This window comes from Phyllobates terribilis, unplaced genomic scaffold (genome assembly GCF_046119375.1).
Source record: "Phyllobates terribilis strain yellow unplaced genomic scaffold, ASM4611937v1 Scaffold_5__5_contigs__length_657084704, whole genome shotgun sequence".
NCBI classification, from domain to species: domain Eukaryota; kingdom Metazoa; phylum Chordata; class Amphibia; order Anura; family Dendrobatidae; genus Phyllobates; species Phyllobates terribilis.
In genome coordinates this window covers 221,524,639-221,539,878 of record NW_027362765.1, presented here as the reverse complement: position 1 = coordinate 221,539,878, position 15,240 = coordinate 221,524,639, and the positions used below count along the sequence as shown (strand labels likewise).

The following is a 15,240-nucleotide window of genomic DNA, read 5'->3' as shown; positions in this document are numbered from 1 at the left end:
GTCAATAAGGGATGTGGTAACTGATACAAACTGATGTCAATTTATAATTTTTCTTAGTCAGTTTAGGTTCTGTTCACTCTGCTGTCATGGCTTCTATTCTACACAGAGCCATGACAGATTCCAACTGGTTCTGATGGATCCCATTGATGGGTCTATTGAGCCTGTTTAAATGGAAAGATTGCACAGCAGTCTATGCTATTCTGAGCATCAGTAAGTAAAAGAAGCTTGATCTAAAGCAATTGTGAACAGATCCTAATTTTTTAACAAACGCCATACCACTATGGTGAAGAACAAGTCTCTAGTTCTAAACAGAAAATAAACGCGTTATTCTCACCATATGAGATCAATGCTGTTAAAATGTTTACATGCCGCTGCTAATATGATGGGTGTCAAGCACTTCTATCCTCAAAGGAGTTGCCCAGGACTAACGTATTGATGGCTTATCTGTAGGATAGGTGTTATGGATCCGGGTGGTGGAACCTCTGTGCTTTGATGCAAGGAGGGAACAGAGGGGCGTAACTAAGTGCCTACTCAGACCGACCCAGGTCACACGGCGGCTTAGTCGACTCTGTGAACCAAGGAGGGACCGGGCAGGTGAACCAGGTGCCACTCTGGGACCGACCTTGTGTGACAGCAGGTGACTCCCACGAGTTAGATGACAGGAGCTGACCGGTACAGTGGATGAGCCCGGCAGGTAGGCTAGTGGGCGATCCGGGTAGACGAGCAGGCGGGTATGGCGGATAGCCAGACAGGTACTCCAGGTAAACGAGCAGGCGGGTATGGCAGGTAAATTGGCAGGTGCTCCGGTTAGGCAGGCAGGCGGGCACGGCAGGTAATCTGGCAGGTGCTCCTGGTAGGCAGGCTGGCGGGCACGGCAGGTAACTGGCAGGTGCTCCGGGTAGGCAGGCTGGCGGGCACGTCTGATAGACTGGCGGGCACGGCTGATAGACAGACTGGCGGGCAAGGAACCTGAGGGCTGAGGAGAGTGTTAGCACACAAGCAACAACCTTGCACAGGCACCTCCATCTTGGAGGAGGTGCTTAATATAGGGGCAGTCCTCCGGCCATTGGCCGGTGACTCTTTAGGACGGCGCGAGCGGCCCATTTAAGAGGGAGGGAGCGCACATGCACCCTAAGCACAGTGCCCGGGAAGCTGCGTGCAGTGCACACCTCAGCAGTAGGAGAACAGGAAGACGCCGGAAAGGGACCGCTGCGGTGAGGGGAACGGCGTCTCTGCTCGGCAGGGGGCAGAGACGCCGATGCTACAGTACCTCCCTTTACGCCCTCTCTTCTTTAAGCCTGCAAGAAATTTTTCTAGAAGATGAGGGGCATGAATGTTCTCCCTGGGCTCCCAAGACCTCTCCTCAGGGCCAAACCCCTTCCAATCCACAAGAAAGAAAGTATTTCCTCTTACCCTCATGGTGGCCAAAATGTTTTCTACCTCAAAGACGTCCTCAGCGGAGACTGGAGCTGGGGTGGTACCTGGATTGTCAGAGAAAAAATTAAGGACAACCGGTTTGAGGAGAGACACGTGAAAGGAGTTGGGAATCCGTAAGGAGGCTGTGAGTTTCAGCTTGTAAGCCACTGGATTAATTTGGTTCAGAACCTCGAACGGACTAATGAACCGCGGACCCAACTTGTAAGATGATATCTTAAGACAAACATATTTGGAAGAAAGCCAGACCTTGTCTCCCAGACGGAATAGAGGCGGATCCAGACGTCTCTTATCAGCCTGCTTCTTCATCCGCTCCGAGGACTGAAGAAGCGCAGATCTAGTGTCTTCCCAAATTGCAGAAAATTCGCTGACGAGAGACTCCATGGCAGGATTGTCCATTGAAGAGGAGACGGGAAACGGAATCCGGGGGTGTTGACCATAGACCACAAAAAACTGAGTTTTAGCAGAAGACTCGCTCTCATAGTTGTGATAGGAAAACTCGGCCCAGGGCAGGAGCTCAACCCAATCGCTTTGGTGAGCATTGACAAAGTGTCGAAGGAAACTGGTGAGGATTTGATTGATGAGTTCCACTTGGCCATTGGACTGAGGATGATAGGCTGATGAAAAATCCAAGGAGACATCCAGCAGCTTGCACGTGGCTCTCCAGAAGTGCGAAGTGAATTGAACTACGCGATCCGAGACAATGTGGAGGGGTAGGCCGTGTAGACGGAAGATGTGATGGATGAAGTCCTTAGCCAGCACCCGTGCAGACGGAAGACAAGGCAGGGGAATGAAGTGGGCCATCTTAGAAAAGTGGTCAGCGACCACCCAAATGACAGCACAACCGGCAGAAACAGGGAGATCCGTGATGAAGTCCATTGCAATATGTTGCCACGGAGCGGAAGGCACGGGAAGAGGAAGAAGACAGTCGGCTGGGAGGTGCCTAGGTATCTTGTTACGGGCACAAGAGGAACAAGCCGCGACAAATTCCGCAACATCCTTGCGCACGGTGGGCCAACAATAATGTCGGGCAATGAGCAGAAATGTCTTCCTGTTGCCAGCGTGACCAGCCAGTTTGGACGAATGACCCCACAGTAAAACCTTCTTTCGATCCTGAACCACTACAAAAGTCTTACCGGGAGGTAGATGAGACAGGTCAAATGGAGCAACAGTCATTATTTTGGAGGGGTCAATGATATGTTACGGCTCCTCCTCCTGGTCGGTAGACAAAAATGAAAGGGATAGTGCGCTGGCTTTAATGTTCTAGTCTGCCGGGCGGTAGTGAAGAGTAAAGCAGAATCGAGCGAAGAATAGTGACGATCTGGCCTGACGCGGGTTTAGTCTTTTGGCATTCTGCAAATAAGCGAGGTTTTTATGGTCAGTGTAGATGACCGCCGGGTGCAGAGCCCCCTCCAGCAGGTAGCGCCACTCCTCCAGCGCTAATTTGATGGCCAGCAGCTCCTGATCTCCTATGGAGTAGTTGCGCTCGGACGAGGAGAAGAGCTTGGAGAAGAAGCCGCAGGTTACCATTCTGCCGGACGAGGATTTCTGGGTGAGCACTGCTCCAGCCCGGGAGGAGGAGGCATCAACCTCCAGGAAGAACTGCTTGTTGCAATCTGGACGGTGTAGCACTGGAGTGGAGGAGAAGGCTTGTTTTAGGGAGACGAAGGCTTTCTTCGCCTCGGAAGACCACTCCCTGGGATTTGCTCCTTTATGGGTGAGAGCAGAGATGGGAGCAGTCTGGGAGGAAAAATGAGGAATGAAGAGGCGGTAATAGTTTGTGAAACCCAGAAACCATTGAATTGCCTTCAATCCCTCCGGTCGGGGCCACTTTAAGACGGCAGACACCTCGGGATCCATCTGCAGACCGGTCTCAGAAATGATATAACCAAGAAACGACAAGGAGGTGTGCTCAAAGAGGCGTTTCTCGTATTTAGCATACAGGTGATTCTTCCGGAGCCTCAGCAGAACCTGACGAACATCCCTCCGGTGTGAGGGCAGATCAGGGGAGAACACCAAGATGTCGTCCAGGTACACCACCACGCAGGAATACAGGAGATCTCGGAAGATGTCGTTAACTAGCTCATGGAAGATGGCTGGAGCATTACAGAGACCAAAGGGCATCACGTGGTATTCGTAGTGACTGTCCCGGGTGTTGAATGCCGTCTTCCACTTGTCTCACTGGCGAATCCGGACCAGATGTACGCCTCCCGAAGATCGAGCTTGGTGAAGAGCTTCGCACCTTTTAGGCGGTCAAACAACTCCGAGATGACAGGCAGGGGGTACTTATTTTTGATGGTAATCTGGTTTAGACCCCTATAGTCAATACAAGGACGAAGCGAGCCTTCTTTCTTCTTGACGAAGAAGAATCCTGCTCCAGCCGGAGAGGTAGATTTCCGGATAAATCCCCTAGCAAGATTTTCCTCAATGTACTCAGACATAGCACAGGTATCGGCCAATGACAAGGGGTAGATTCACCCACGAGGAGGTGAAGCACCAGGTATTAGGTCGATGGGGCAATCATACGGCCTATGAGGTGGTAGTGTCTCAGCCTCCTTTTTGTCAAAGGCGTCCACATAGGACCAGTAGGGTGCCGGCAGGCCAGGTAGGTTAGCCGGCGTAGACGGGGGTCGAGCAGGACGAACCGGAACCAGACAGGATTCATGGCATTACTGACCCCAATGGAGCACTTCACCAGATCTCCAATTCAGGACGGGCTCATGTCTCTGTAAACAGGGCAGACCAAGCAAGAGGGGATGAGAGAGACCGGACAGCACATGAAAGGAGATCTTCTCGGAGTGCAGCATTCCCACCTGAAGAGTTACAGGCTCAGTGACCAGCAAGATGGTTTCCGGAAGAGGCTTCCCATCCACTGAGGAAACCGCCAAAAGTTCAGTCAGACGTATGGTAGGAATCAGATGCTCTATACTGCATAGTAGAAGCAACTCCCCTCGGTGCAGCGAGTCTCCTGGCGAGACTTGACCATCTTAGCTTGGTCAATTTGCATTGGCTCTGGAGAAGACACCTGGGGTATTGCTGGTTGCGAGACAGGCCTTTGGAAGGTTGGAGCGAGACGCGGAGGTCTTCTCTCCTGGGTCGTCTCCTTAGCACGTTCCAGAAAGCGGATGTCGATCCAGGTAGCTAAAGACACCAGGTCGTCCAGGATGGGAGGTATGTCGCGGCCGGCTAGCTCATCCTTGATCCGTCCAGAAAGGCCCTCCCAAAAGGTGGACACCAGTGTCTCATTATTCCAGGCCAGTTCAGATGCGAGAGTGCGGAAACGCACGGCATACCATCCCACAGAGAGACTCCCTTGACGGAGTTGGAGAAGTGAGGTGGCAGTAGAAGATCTTCGTCCAGGTTCATCGAACACCTTCCGGAAAGCAGCGAGGAAGGCCTGGAGATCGGACACCAGAGTATCCCCTCTCTCCCACAGAGGGTTAAGCCACGCCAACGCCTCTCCGTTGAGGTGAGACATGATGAATGCCACCTTGGCCCAGTCGGGGATGAAGTGGTGTGCCAGAAGTTCAAAGTGCAGCGTGCACTGATTTATGAAGCCCCGACATAGGACAGGGTCACCATCGAAAAGTGGAGGCGCAGAAAGCCGTGGTCCAAAGCCGGGTGCCACAGCGCCACAGGGTAGAGGTGCCGCCATAGTGTGTGCCGCCATAGTGGGTGCCGCTGGATTAGAGACGGACACCGTTGGAGTAGACAGCGTGTCCAGGCGGGAGTTGACTGCAGATAGGTCAGGATAGTCTCCTGTTGGGATCTCTGACGAGAGACCTCCTGGTACAAGTCAGAGAGCGAAGGAGCCTGGGAGCCGCCAGATTCCATGGCCTGTGCAAACTGTTATGGATCCGGGTGGTGGAACCTCTGTGCTTTGATGCAAGGAGGGACAAGAGGGGCGTAACTAAGTGCCAACTCGGACCGACCCAGGTCACACGGCGGCTTAGTTAACTCCGTGACCCAAGGAGGGACCGAGCAGCTGAACCAGGTGCCACTCTGGGACTGACCTTGTGTGAGCGCAGGTGACTCCCACGGGTCAGATGACAGGAGCTGACCGATACAGTGAATGAGCACGGCAGGTAGGCTGGCGGGTGATCCTGGTAGACAAGCAGGCGGGTACGGCGGATAGCCAGATAGGTAAACGAGAAGACACGTATGGCAGGTAACTTGGCAGGTGCTCCGGGTAGGCAGGCGGGCACGGCAGGTAATCTGGCAGGTGCTCCAGGTAGGCAGGCTGGCGGGCATGGCTGATAGACAGACAGTATTGTTAGACAGACTGGCGGGCAAGGAACCTGAGTGCTGAGGAGAGTGTTAGCACACAAACAACAACCTTGCACAGGCACCTCCATCTTGGAGGAGGTGCTTAATATAGGGGCAGTCCTCCGGCCATTGGCCGGTGACTCTTTAACACGTCGGGCTTGGCCCCTTTAAGAGGGACCACAGTGCCCGGGAAGCTGCGCGCAGTGCGCCTCAGCGGCAGGAGAACAGGAAGATGCCGGACCGGGAGAGCGGCGGTGAGGGGAACGGCGTCTCTGTCCGGCAGGGGGCAGAGACGCTGATGCTACAATAAGTCATCAATAAGAAATTGGTGGGGTTCACTCGGCCCCTTCACTGATAAGCTGATATTTGCTCCAGTAGTGACCAAATCTAAGCAGTGTACGGAGTAGAAGACAGCAGCTCCATACATTGTTTAGTGGCTGCCTCCAAGTACTGCAGTTTATCCTCTTATTTACTTGAAAGATAACTTATAGATAAGCTATCAATATGTTAAACCAAGACAACCTCTTTAAATGAACCAATGGGATCCATTTCACCAGATGCTTAGTAGCCCTTAAATGGAATCTGCCAGCAGCATTTCACCGCCCAAACTATTTACAGTTGAAACCAGAAGTTTACATACACTATATAAAAAGACACATCATACACTTTATGAAAAGACACATATGCATCTTTTTCTCAATATCTGACATGACATCAGAATAAACCTTTCCCGTTTTAGGTCAATTAGGACTACCATAATTTTTAATATTTGCCAAATGCCAGAATAATGAGAGAAAATGTTTTAAGGCATTTTTATTACCTACTACAAAGTCAAAAGTTTACTTACGCTAAGATTACTATGCCTTAAACAATTCTGGACTGCCTATATGATGGTGTCATGTGTTTGGAAGCTTCAGATAGTTCTTTTGGCAACACCTGAGTTAATTAGAGACACACCTGTGGATGTATTTTAATGCACACCTGAAACACACTGCTTATTTGTGTAGCATCATGGGAAAGTCTAAAGAAATTAACTGAGATATGAGGAAGAGAATTGTGGACTTGCACAAGTCTGGCTCATACTTGGGTACAATTTCAAGACACCTGATGGTGCCTCGTGCATCTGTGCAAACCATTATACACAAGTACAAACAAGATGGGAATGTCCAGCCACCATACCAATCAGGAAGGAGACAGGTTCTGTGTCCCAGAGATGAACGTGCTTTGGTCCAACATGTGCATATCAATCCAGGAACAAAAGCAAAATACCTTGTGAAGATGATGGCGGAAGCTGGTGAGATTGTATCAATATCCACATTGAAACGAGTACTGTATCAACATGGGCTGAAAGGCCACTCTGCCAGGAAGAAGCCATTACTCCAAAAGAGACAAAAAAAAGCCAGATTAATGTTTGCAAATGCACAAAGGAACAAAGACCTTCATTTTTGGAGACGTCCTGTGGTCTGATGAAACTAAAATGTAACATTTTAGGCATAATGACCATCGTTACATTTGGAGGAAAAAGGGAGAAGCTTGGAAGCCTAAGAACACCATCCCAACTGTGAAACACGAGGGTGGCAGCATCATGTTGTGGGGTTGTTTTGCTGCAGGAGGGGCTGGTGCACTTCACAAAATAGATGGCATCATGAGGAAAGAAGATTATGTGGCAATACTGAAGCAAAATCTCAAGACATCAGCCAGGAAGTTAAAGCTTGAGGCGGAAATGGGTCTTCCAAATGGACAATGACCCGAAGCATACTGCCAAAATGGTAACAAAGTGGCTTTATGATAACAAAGTCAATATTTTGGAGTGGCCATCACAAAGCCCTGATCTCAATCCTATTGAAAATTTCTGGGCAAAGCAGAAAAGGCAGGTGAGAGCAAGGCGACCTACAAACCTGGATCAGTTACACCAGTTTTGTCAGGAGGAATGGGCCCAAATTCCAACCAACTATTGTGAGAAGCTTGTGGAAAGATATCCCAAACGTTTGACCCAAGTCATTCAGTTTAAGGGCAATGGTACCAAATACTAATGAAATGTATGTAAACTTTTGACTTTGCAGTAAGTAATAAAAATGCCTTAAAACATTCTCTCTCTCATTATTCTGGCATTTGGCAAATATTAAAAATTATGGTAATCCTAATTGACCTAAAACGGGAAAGGTTTATTCTGATTTCATGTCATATTGAGAAAAACATGCATATGTGTCTTTTTATATAGTATATATAAACTTCTGGTTTCCACTGCATGTAGCTCTGTCAAAGACAAGTCCAGCAATACTTTTGCATGGTCAGTCTATTCCTCTATAACTGAGAAATCAGTAAATGAGGCTGTAGATCGAAAGCCTCTGGCACTCCAGCTCTATTCCCCGCCCACCTCCGCCTCCTCCTACTTGACTGATATCCTCTATTCAATGTGACTTCAAGCAAAAGAGCCATCAGTCAAGCAGGAAGAGGTGGCACTGAGCATGGAATAGAGCTGGAGTGACAGAGGCTTCAGATCTACAGCCTCATTTGCATATAAATTAAAATGCTGATTTCTGAGTAACGGAGGAACAGACTAGCCATTGCTGGACTTGTCTGTGAAAGTACTACATGCGCATATAAATAATTTGGGGTATAAAATCCTTCTGTCAGATTCCCTTCAATCATCTTGAGATGCATTTGCTACAAATTATTTACAGGTTATTACCATAGCAGAAGAAGTAAGAAAAAATAGAATTTCTGCGGTTCATGTGGGTCTAAATACAAGGTATATAGACAAATACTGTGGCACTTAAAGCTTTAAATTGCAGCATAGAAAAAATATCTACTTATGTAATTTACAAACTAGTGAAATATATTTGTGGGTTGTCAGAACAGTAGATAATATGAGATATTTGGAGGCACTTTTTTGTGGACTTTCTGCCGATAATACCTATAGTGAATGCTCAAATCCATCTCACTACCACCTGAAATGGCTGATCACGGTGGCTCAGTGGTTAGCACTGCAGCCTTGCAGCGCTGGGGTCCTGGGTTCAAATCCCACCAAGGACAACATCTGCAAGGAGTTTGTATGTTCTCCCCATGTTTGTGTGGGTTTTCTCCCACCCTCCAAAGACATACTGATAGGGAATCTAGATTGTGAGCCCCAATGGGGATATTAATGATGATGTCTGTAAAGTGCTGTGGAATTAATGGTGCTATATAAGTGAGTAAAATAAATAAATTTAAAAAAAAATGACAGAGAACAATAGACCATAATCAACTGCTCAACAACCAGCCATAGAAAACTTATTCTCCTCTTCCGAATCTAGTGCATCTAGAAAGTGCATAACATCTCCCAACATGACCCATTTTCAGGGTGTTCTCTGGCTGTCCCCCCTCCATCCTATTTTCCTACACTGCTGTAATAATGTAAAGATTTTTTTTATTTCAAGCAATTAAGCCAGTACAGGTTATATATTATACAGGGAAAATAATTAGAAGGGTGAGGGGCTACTTATATAATGTCCCAGTGGGAAATGAATCATGGTAGAAGATCAAGTACAATCACTCGGGCTTCATTGTATATGGACATGCAAAGAAATTCCCAAAATGCACTGCACGGCAGTGATAATGCGCCCAGCACGCTTCATACACATATAAACCCCCTGGCGGTACAATGTGGAGCATTAAACACTATACAGGTGGGGGTGTTCATCCATATAGGACAACTGAACTTTGATAATTTACTCTGAAACCCGTTCAATCCCATTTGCAATAGTTAGGTGCTCTCTCCTGAGCTTCGGTGCTACTTGCATATAGGACTGTCTGCTCACGATGAGATTTCCATGTTTATTTGGAAATGTAGATATTTCTCCATTAAATGATGTCTCGTACCCTGTCATCCATAAAGCTATTTCCTCCTACAGTCTCCTGAGTCATGTCATGGACTTTAACCCCTCAAGTTATACGGTGGAGTACATGTACTTATCTACACGAGGGTTAAATCTATCTATCTAGTGCAATTTGCATCAGAATGGTTTTCCAGATTGTCTGAAGATTCTGAGCATCCAGATGACCTTGTAATGTCCTTGTCATGCTGGCATGTCAGTGCATGAATCTTTCTGCCCCCAGACCATGAGGATGAGTTTCATTTCTGTAACCCTGAGACACGAAGGGATCCGTTAGCACATCCAATATTCTTCTGCCTTGCACTATATGGCAACATGGGGGTTAAAAGGTGAGCCCTTGTAGCATTAATAATCTACAAAGAGTAATTTCCCTCTAAACTGCAGCCTGAAAGACTTGGCACAGAGAGATAGATGTCTGTGTGTTTGTGCCTTCAATATAGGGAAAGATCAGATCATGGAGGCTTCACATGTAAATGGATATTAATGGGAAACACTATACAGGGTGCACGTATTGCTTTACGTAAGATCATTAACCCCTTATATTCTGCACATGTAAAATCTCTGTTAAGGCTTATTTAAAGGGAAATTGAAAAAAAAAAACAAGCATTAACCTTAAGGCCGAAGTTTGAAAATCACCAATAATATAAGGACCATACAACAAAAGATTAAGTATATTCACACAGAGACACCAGAGATACTGATACATAAATCTGGATAACGAAGAGTGTTTTATGGGAAGGAGACGGAACAAAAAGCCACATAGGGCAGAGATAGCGATCATCACATACTACATGAAAGTCAACAACGAAATCTCAATAGCGTACATGACTGCAGCAGAAAGTAGTGAAATATTCTTAATATGAGCAAGAATGGGAAGCTGCCATAGGCTGTAGATTAATTCCTAAGAAATGCAAATAATAATGGGAAATTTAGGTGCCATAATTCGTCTAATATATGAGATGGAGCAGTAGGGAAGGACCAAAAGGAGACAGACGCTTTAAAAAAAATAGATGCGAACACATATATACACATAACCAAAGAAATATATACATATTATACATAATAGAACATATATATACATATATAATACAAATATATACATATATCATGTAAATATATACATATTACACAAAATATAACATATATATATACCTATATATATAGTACATACATATATCATATAAATATATACATATTACACATAATAGAAGATATATATACATATATAATACAAATATATACATATATCATATAAATATATACATATTACACAAAATAGCACATACTGAACACACGTATATACGCATACATGCACATACACATACCCACTGTGCATTTATTCACAGGTAAATAGAGACATACATACATATATATATATATATATATATATATATAGGTATATATATATTTATGTAGATCCCCACACATAAGTAAGTAGACACATACATACGTAGCCATTATATTTATACCTATACACAGGTAACTGGACACACATACAATCATAGACATACAAACGACATCCAGATCAATGCTCCGTCATGATCTCTTGGGAGAACCTTTGGAATATTAAAAACAAATCTACTCAGTTTCTTGTATTTTATTAAATTTTGCTATGAACCACCTAAACAGTAATAAATATACATGGCTGCCAATCCATGATGTCCTGCAAGGATGATGATGATGGTTGTGATGATGTTGACACAGTGCCTATGGAAAGTTGAATACAGTAAAGTGATGCTGGAGTGAAAGGTTGTGATTGTAAGAGAAGAAGGAGACAGATGTAGGGGGTTCGGGATGTGAGAGGAGGGGGCAGCAGAGGATAGTGAGCAGGATTAACCTGAGGGAACACAAAACTGCACAGTGCAGATTACACAGGGGAGCAGAGATGGAGCACAGGAGGAGATGGAGGGAGAGGGAGGTGGAGACTGAGATTGTAGAGCTGGGGGGAAAGACAGTAGACAGACATTAGGAGAGGGGTGGAGATATGGAAGAAAATGTAAACACTCAGGATACCAAGCGTCCTCTGGCTGCAGAAATTACCAGCCATGATGGTTTATGTCAAGACCATTCTTTGCAAAGTTGTGTTGTTGCCATGAAAAAGACAACTGTATTTCCCAAAATTGTCAGATTGGGTTAGAAAATGTATTCCTGTCTGATAATCTGTATGAATCTACGGGTTCTGGTAACAATTTATGAGCAAACGTGACACCGATCATTCTCACATATAGGAAACTGTCAGCATGGCAATTTGTAAGATGGTGTCCTTCCACCAGCATTTCAATAACAAGTAATCTGATCTTTACAGTCTCTTATTACAATGTCCTATTGTTAGTAGCCATACTATTCTTTATATCAACACCAGGGTTGCCAACTGACAAGAAATTTCAAAGACATTCCGTAAAAATAGGGCACTTTTTTGCCCTGTCCGTAAAATTTGTTTAAGGTGTCCGTGATTTTTTTTGAAACTGAAGAAATTTATATAGATTATTTTGACTGTAATTATCATCATTTGACAGTGTACAGTGATTGCAGCTGATGTCTTCATATCAGAATTATGGGCTGTAGACATGGATCACTTATATTCATAGTGATTTATTATGGTTTTCTAATGTGTCCGTAAAAAATATTGTCTGCGATGTTTTACTTAACTGTCCAGAACAAATAAAATGTCAAGTGGCAACCCTGGTCCATACTACGTGTTCTACTTCAATAGCTATATAATATAAGATCAGTAAAATATACTTTTGAGAGATTCCTTGGATTCCATTCATTACAATTATTTACTCCAGGATTACTAGTGCTGCCCCTTGGTCATATACTTCAGTTGAGCAATCCCTGAGCTGACATTTTTGATACCACAATATGGTGCGTTACACCTACAACCGCTTTATTCTCCACATAGAGTAGTGATCTGATTGCTGGAACCAGATCACTAATTGACGTACAGAATGTACTACAAGTTGGTAGAACTTATAGTGTTGAGTTATATTACAAACATTTATAGAATATTGAGTATATTGATATAGTGAGACCTCTAGGATCTAATGAGTAAATATTTAAAATAATTGTAAAGAACAGATATAATAGTAGCATAGAAGATCACACAAGACAACATTCCTTTACACAATCGGTAGGGTACGCAGGCATACACACCTGGACCACAGACTTTATAGACTTCAGTCTTCTTTGGAAGCATTTTTTTCTAGAAGACCACTATGGTAGGGTCCGCAGTCATAGACACCTGGGACCACAGACTTTCTAAAGCTCAATCTTCTTTGGAAGTATTTCTTTCCAGAAGCCCACCTCATTAGGGTTTGCAGACATAGACACATGGGACCACAGACTTTCTAAAGCTTAATCTTCTTTGGAAGTATTTCTTTCCAGAAGCCCACCTCATTAATGTCTGCAGGCATAGACACATATGGCGACAGACTTTCTACACCTCAATTTTCTTTGGAAGTATTTCTTTCCAAAAGACCACTACTGTAGGGTTCCTAGACATAGACACCTGGGACGACAGACTTTCTAAACCTCGATCTTCTTTGGAAGTATTTCTTTCCAGAAGACCACCTCAGTAGGGTCCGCAGGCATAGACACCTGGGACCAAAGATTTTATACACATCAATCTTCTTTGGAAGCATTTCTTTCCAGAAGACTACTACCATAGGGTCTGCAGGCATAGACACCTGGGACCAAATACTTTATACACATCAATCTTCTTTGGAAGCGTTTCTTTCCAGAAGACCACTACAATTTGACATGAATTGTCAGCTACTAACAATCAAAACTAAATATTTAGTAAAAGATACATTCAAAGCCACAGGAACAGTATGAAGGCAAGCAATAATAAAGAATACCGGAATTGTCAGCAAATGACGGCGTTAGACTGGAATACATATTAGGCTTGGGAGATAAACACTTGAAGGGATTAGACAGCAATGGAAGACAGCATGAAAGAGAGGCAAGACGGAGCGGTGAAGAGAATGCAATGAGATATGGAGCAGAAGATGAGGGATATGGGGAAATCAAGTGTGAGACAGTGAAGGAAGTAGGAGAACAGAAGTAGAATATCAGAATTGGAAAAGTGAGAGATCACAGTGCAAAGAGGAAATAAGGCTGCAGCAAACACCGAAAGGAGCAGAGATTTAACCCTGTGCTGCTTCCACCTCACCCCACACCTGGCTGACACCCAGGCACTGATGCATTATTGGATGCTTATATGAAGATACAATTACAATTACAAGGCTATGATTCGGCTTCTCTTTCTGCATGGTTGGGGTATTGGTCCTGATGCAGGTGGGATGCTAGGGGTGTGGTTAGGTAGCCATGATGTCAACATGCAGGAAACCCTGCTTGGCATCAGCAGTGACATCACAGGATATGACAAGCGGAGGTAAATACTGCTCGCTATTCTGTTTTGAGGTAAACACAGATCAGGAAAACCAAAGACTATGCGAACATATATAGGTAGTTCTGATGAGTCTTACAGGCCACCAACATCCTAAATCAGTGCAACCATATACAATGTATCCTATAAACACATCCCTGACCGTATCTTAGGGCAAGGCTGAGGAGTTAGAAGGTCTGGGCATGACCAATAAGAAAACCAATAGAAATATCCCCATGGGGCTTTTGCTAAAAGAGAAAAACACACTGAAGGACAGTGTGCAGCCTGTGTATAAGCAATGTGGCGGGTGAAACATAACATCCTACAAACCCCTAACTGCAAAACTGCCAAGGGCCCTGCGATGTATCATAGGGTCTGCACTCTGCATTAGGGTGACGGATGTATCAACCAATGCAAATACAAGCAGCACTATGGGATTGGAGAGGTTAACACTGCCCTCCACCCTGTGTTTTCTCCAAATCCCACTCTGGCCACTATTGCTGCATCCACTGTCAACATGGGAGCCAATGTGTAGCCCCCCATGATCAGAAATGTCAGTCCTACCATCCTTAGCACCATACGTAAGTCTTACCTGTTCTCCAGTGTGCAATATTCAACACGGTTCCTCTCACCCCCTCCAGTCTTCCTTCTTCTATGTCTTCAGGTGAAAACCGGCTGCATCCCCCCCCTTCATAGTCGCCACCACCTCCTTCTCTCCACCTCTCCTCCTCCTCTCCTCCTTCTGCAGCGTTACAGAGGTCTCTCTCTTTCACTCCTTTCACCTCCTCCAGCCTACTCCAGTATAATCTGTTAGGGTGTCCCCCTCTTTCTCCCCCCACCCCCTATATCCCACTCTGGCTGATGATGGAGAGCAGAGATGCTGTGACTGTGGCTGGTGCTGATGCAGGATCTATGTGCTCTGCCTCCCCACAGAGGAGAATGAGAGAGGAGGGGGGAGGAGTGGAAGAGCAGGGCTGGAATCCTGCGGGGATGGGGATCTAGGACACAGGATCTGGAGCTGTCTGTACACAAATATCCAGCATGCACTAACTTCTCATGTGCACATCCATGTACGCCTCAACACATCCCTCTACAGATTTAGTCAAGAGTTTATATACTTATTTATTGATGCAAATGATATCCTGGACCTAAACACTCTAACCCCCCCCCCACACAAAAAAAAACAAAACAGAAAGATATAGGCACAGCACCAAAAAGATCAAAATAGAGAAATAAAGTGCCACTATGGCAGATGTAACCTATCTAAATTCTTTATTT

The 15,240-nt window shown here is 45.2% G+C and overlaps 1 protein-coding gene across 2 annotated transcripts in view; it reads right to left on the bottom strand.

The window, feature by feature from the left end:
* The window catches only part of DLGAP4 (DLG associated protein 4), a 261,005-nt gene extending 246,105 nt beyond the window's left edge, over window positions 1-14,900 (bottom strand). For both annotated transcript variants that reach the window (XM_073683832.1, XM_073683833.1), the window contains exon 1: window positions 14,555-14,900. The gene's annotated coding sequence lies outside the window, so the exon portion shown is untranslated. The remainder of the gene's footprint in view (window positions 1-14,554) is intronic.
* Between the last annotated feature and the right edge of the window lie 340 nt (window positions 14,901-15,240).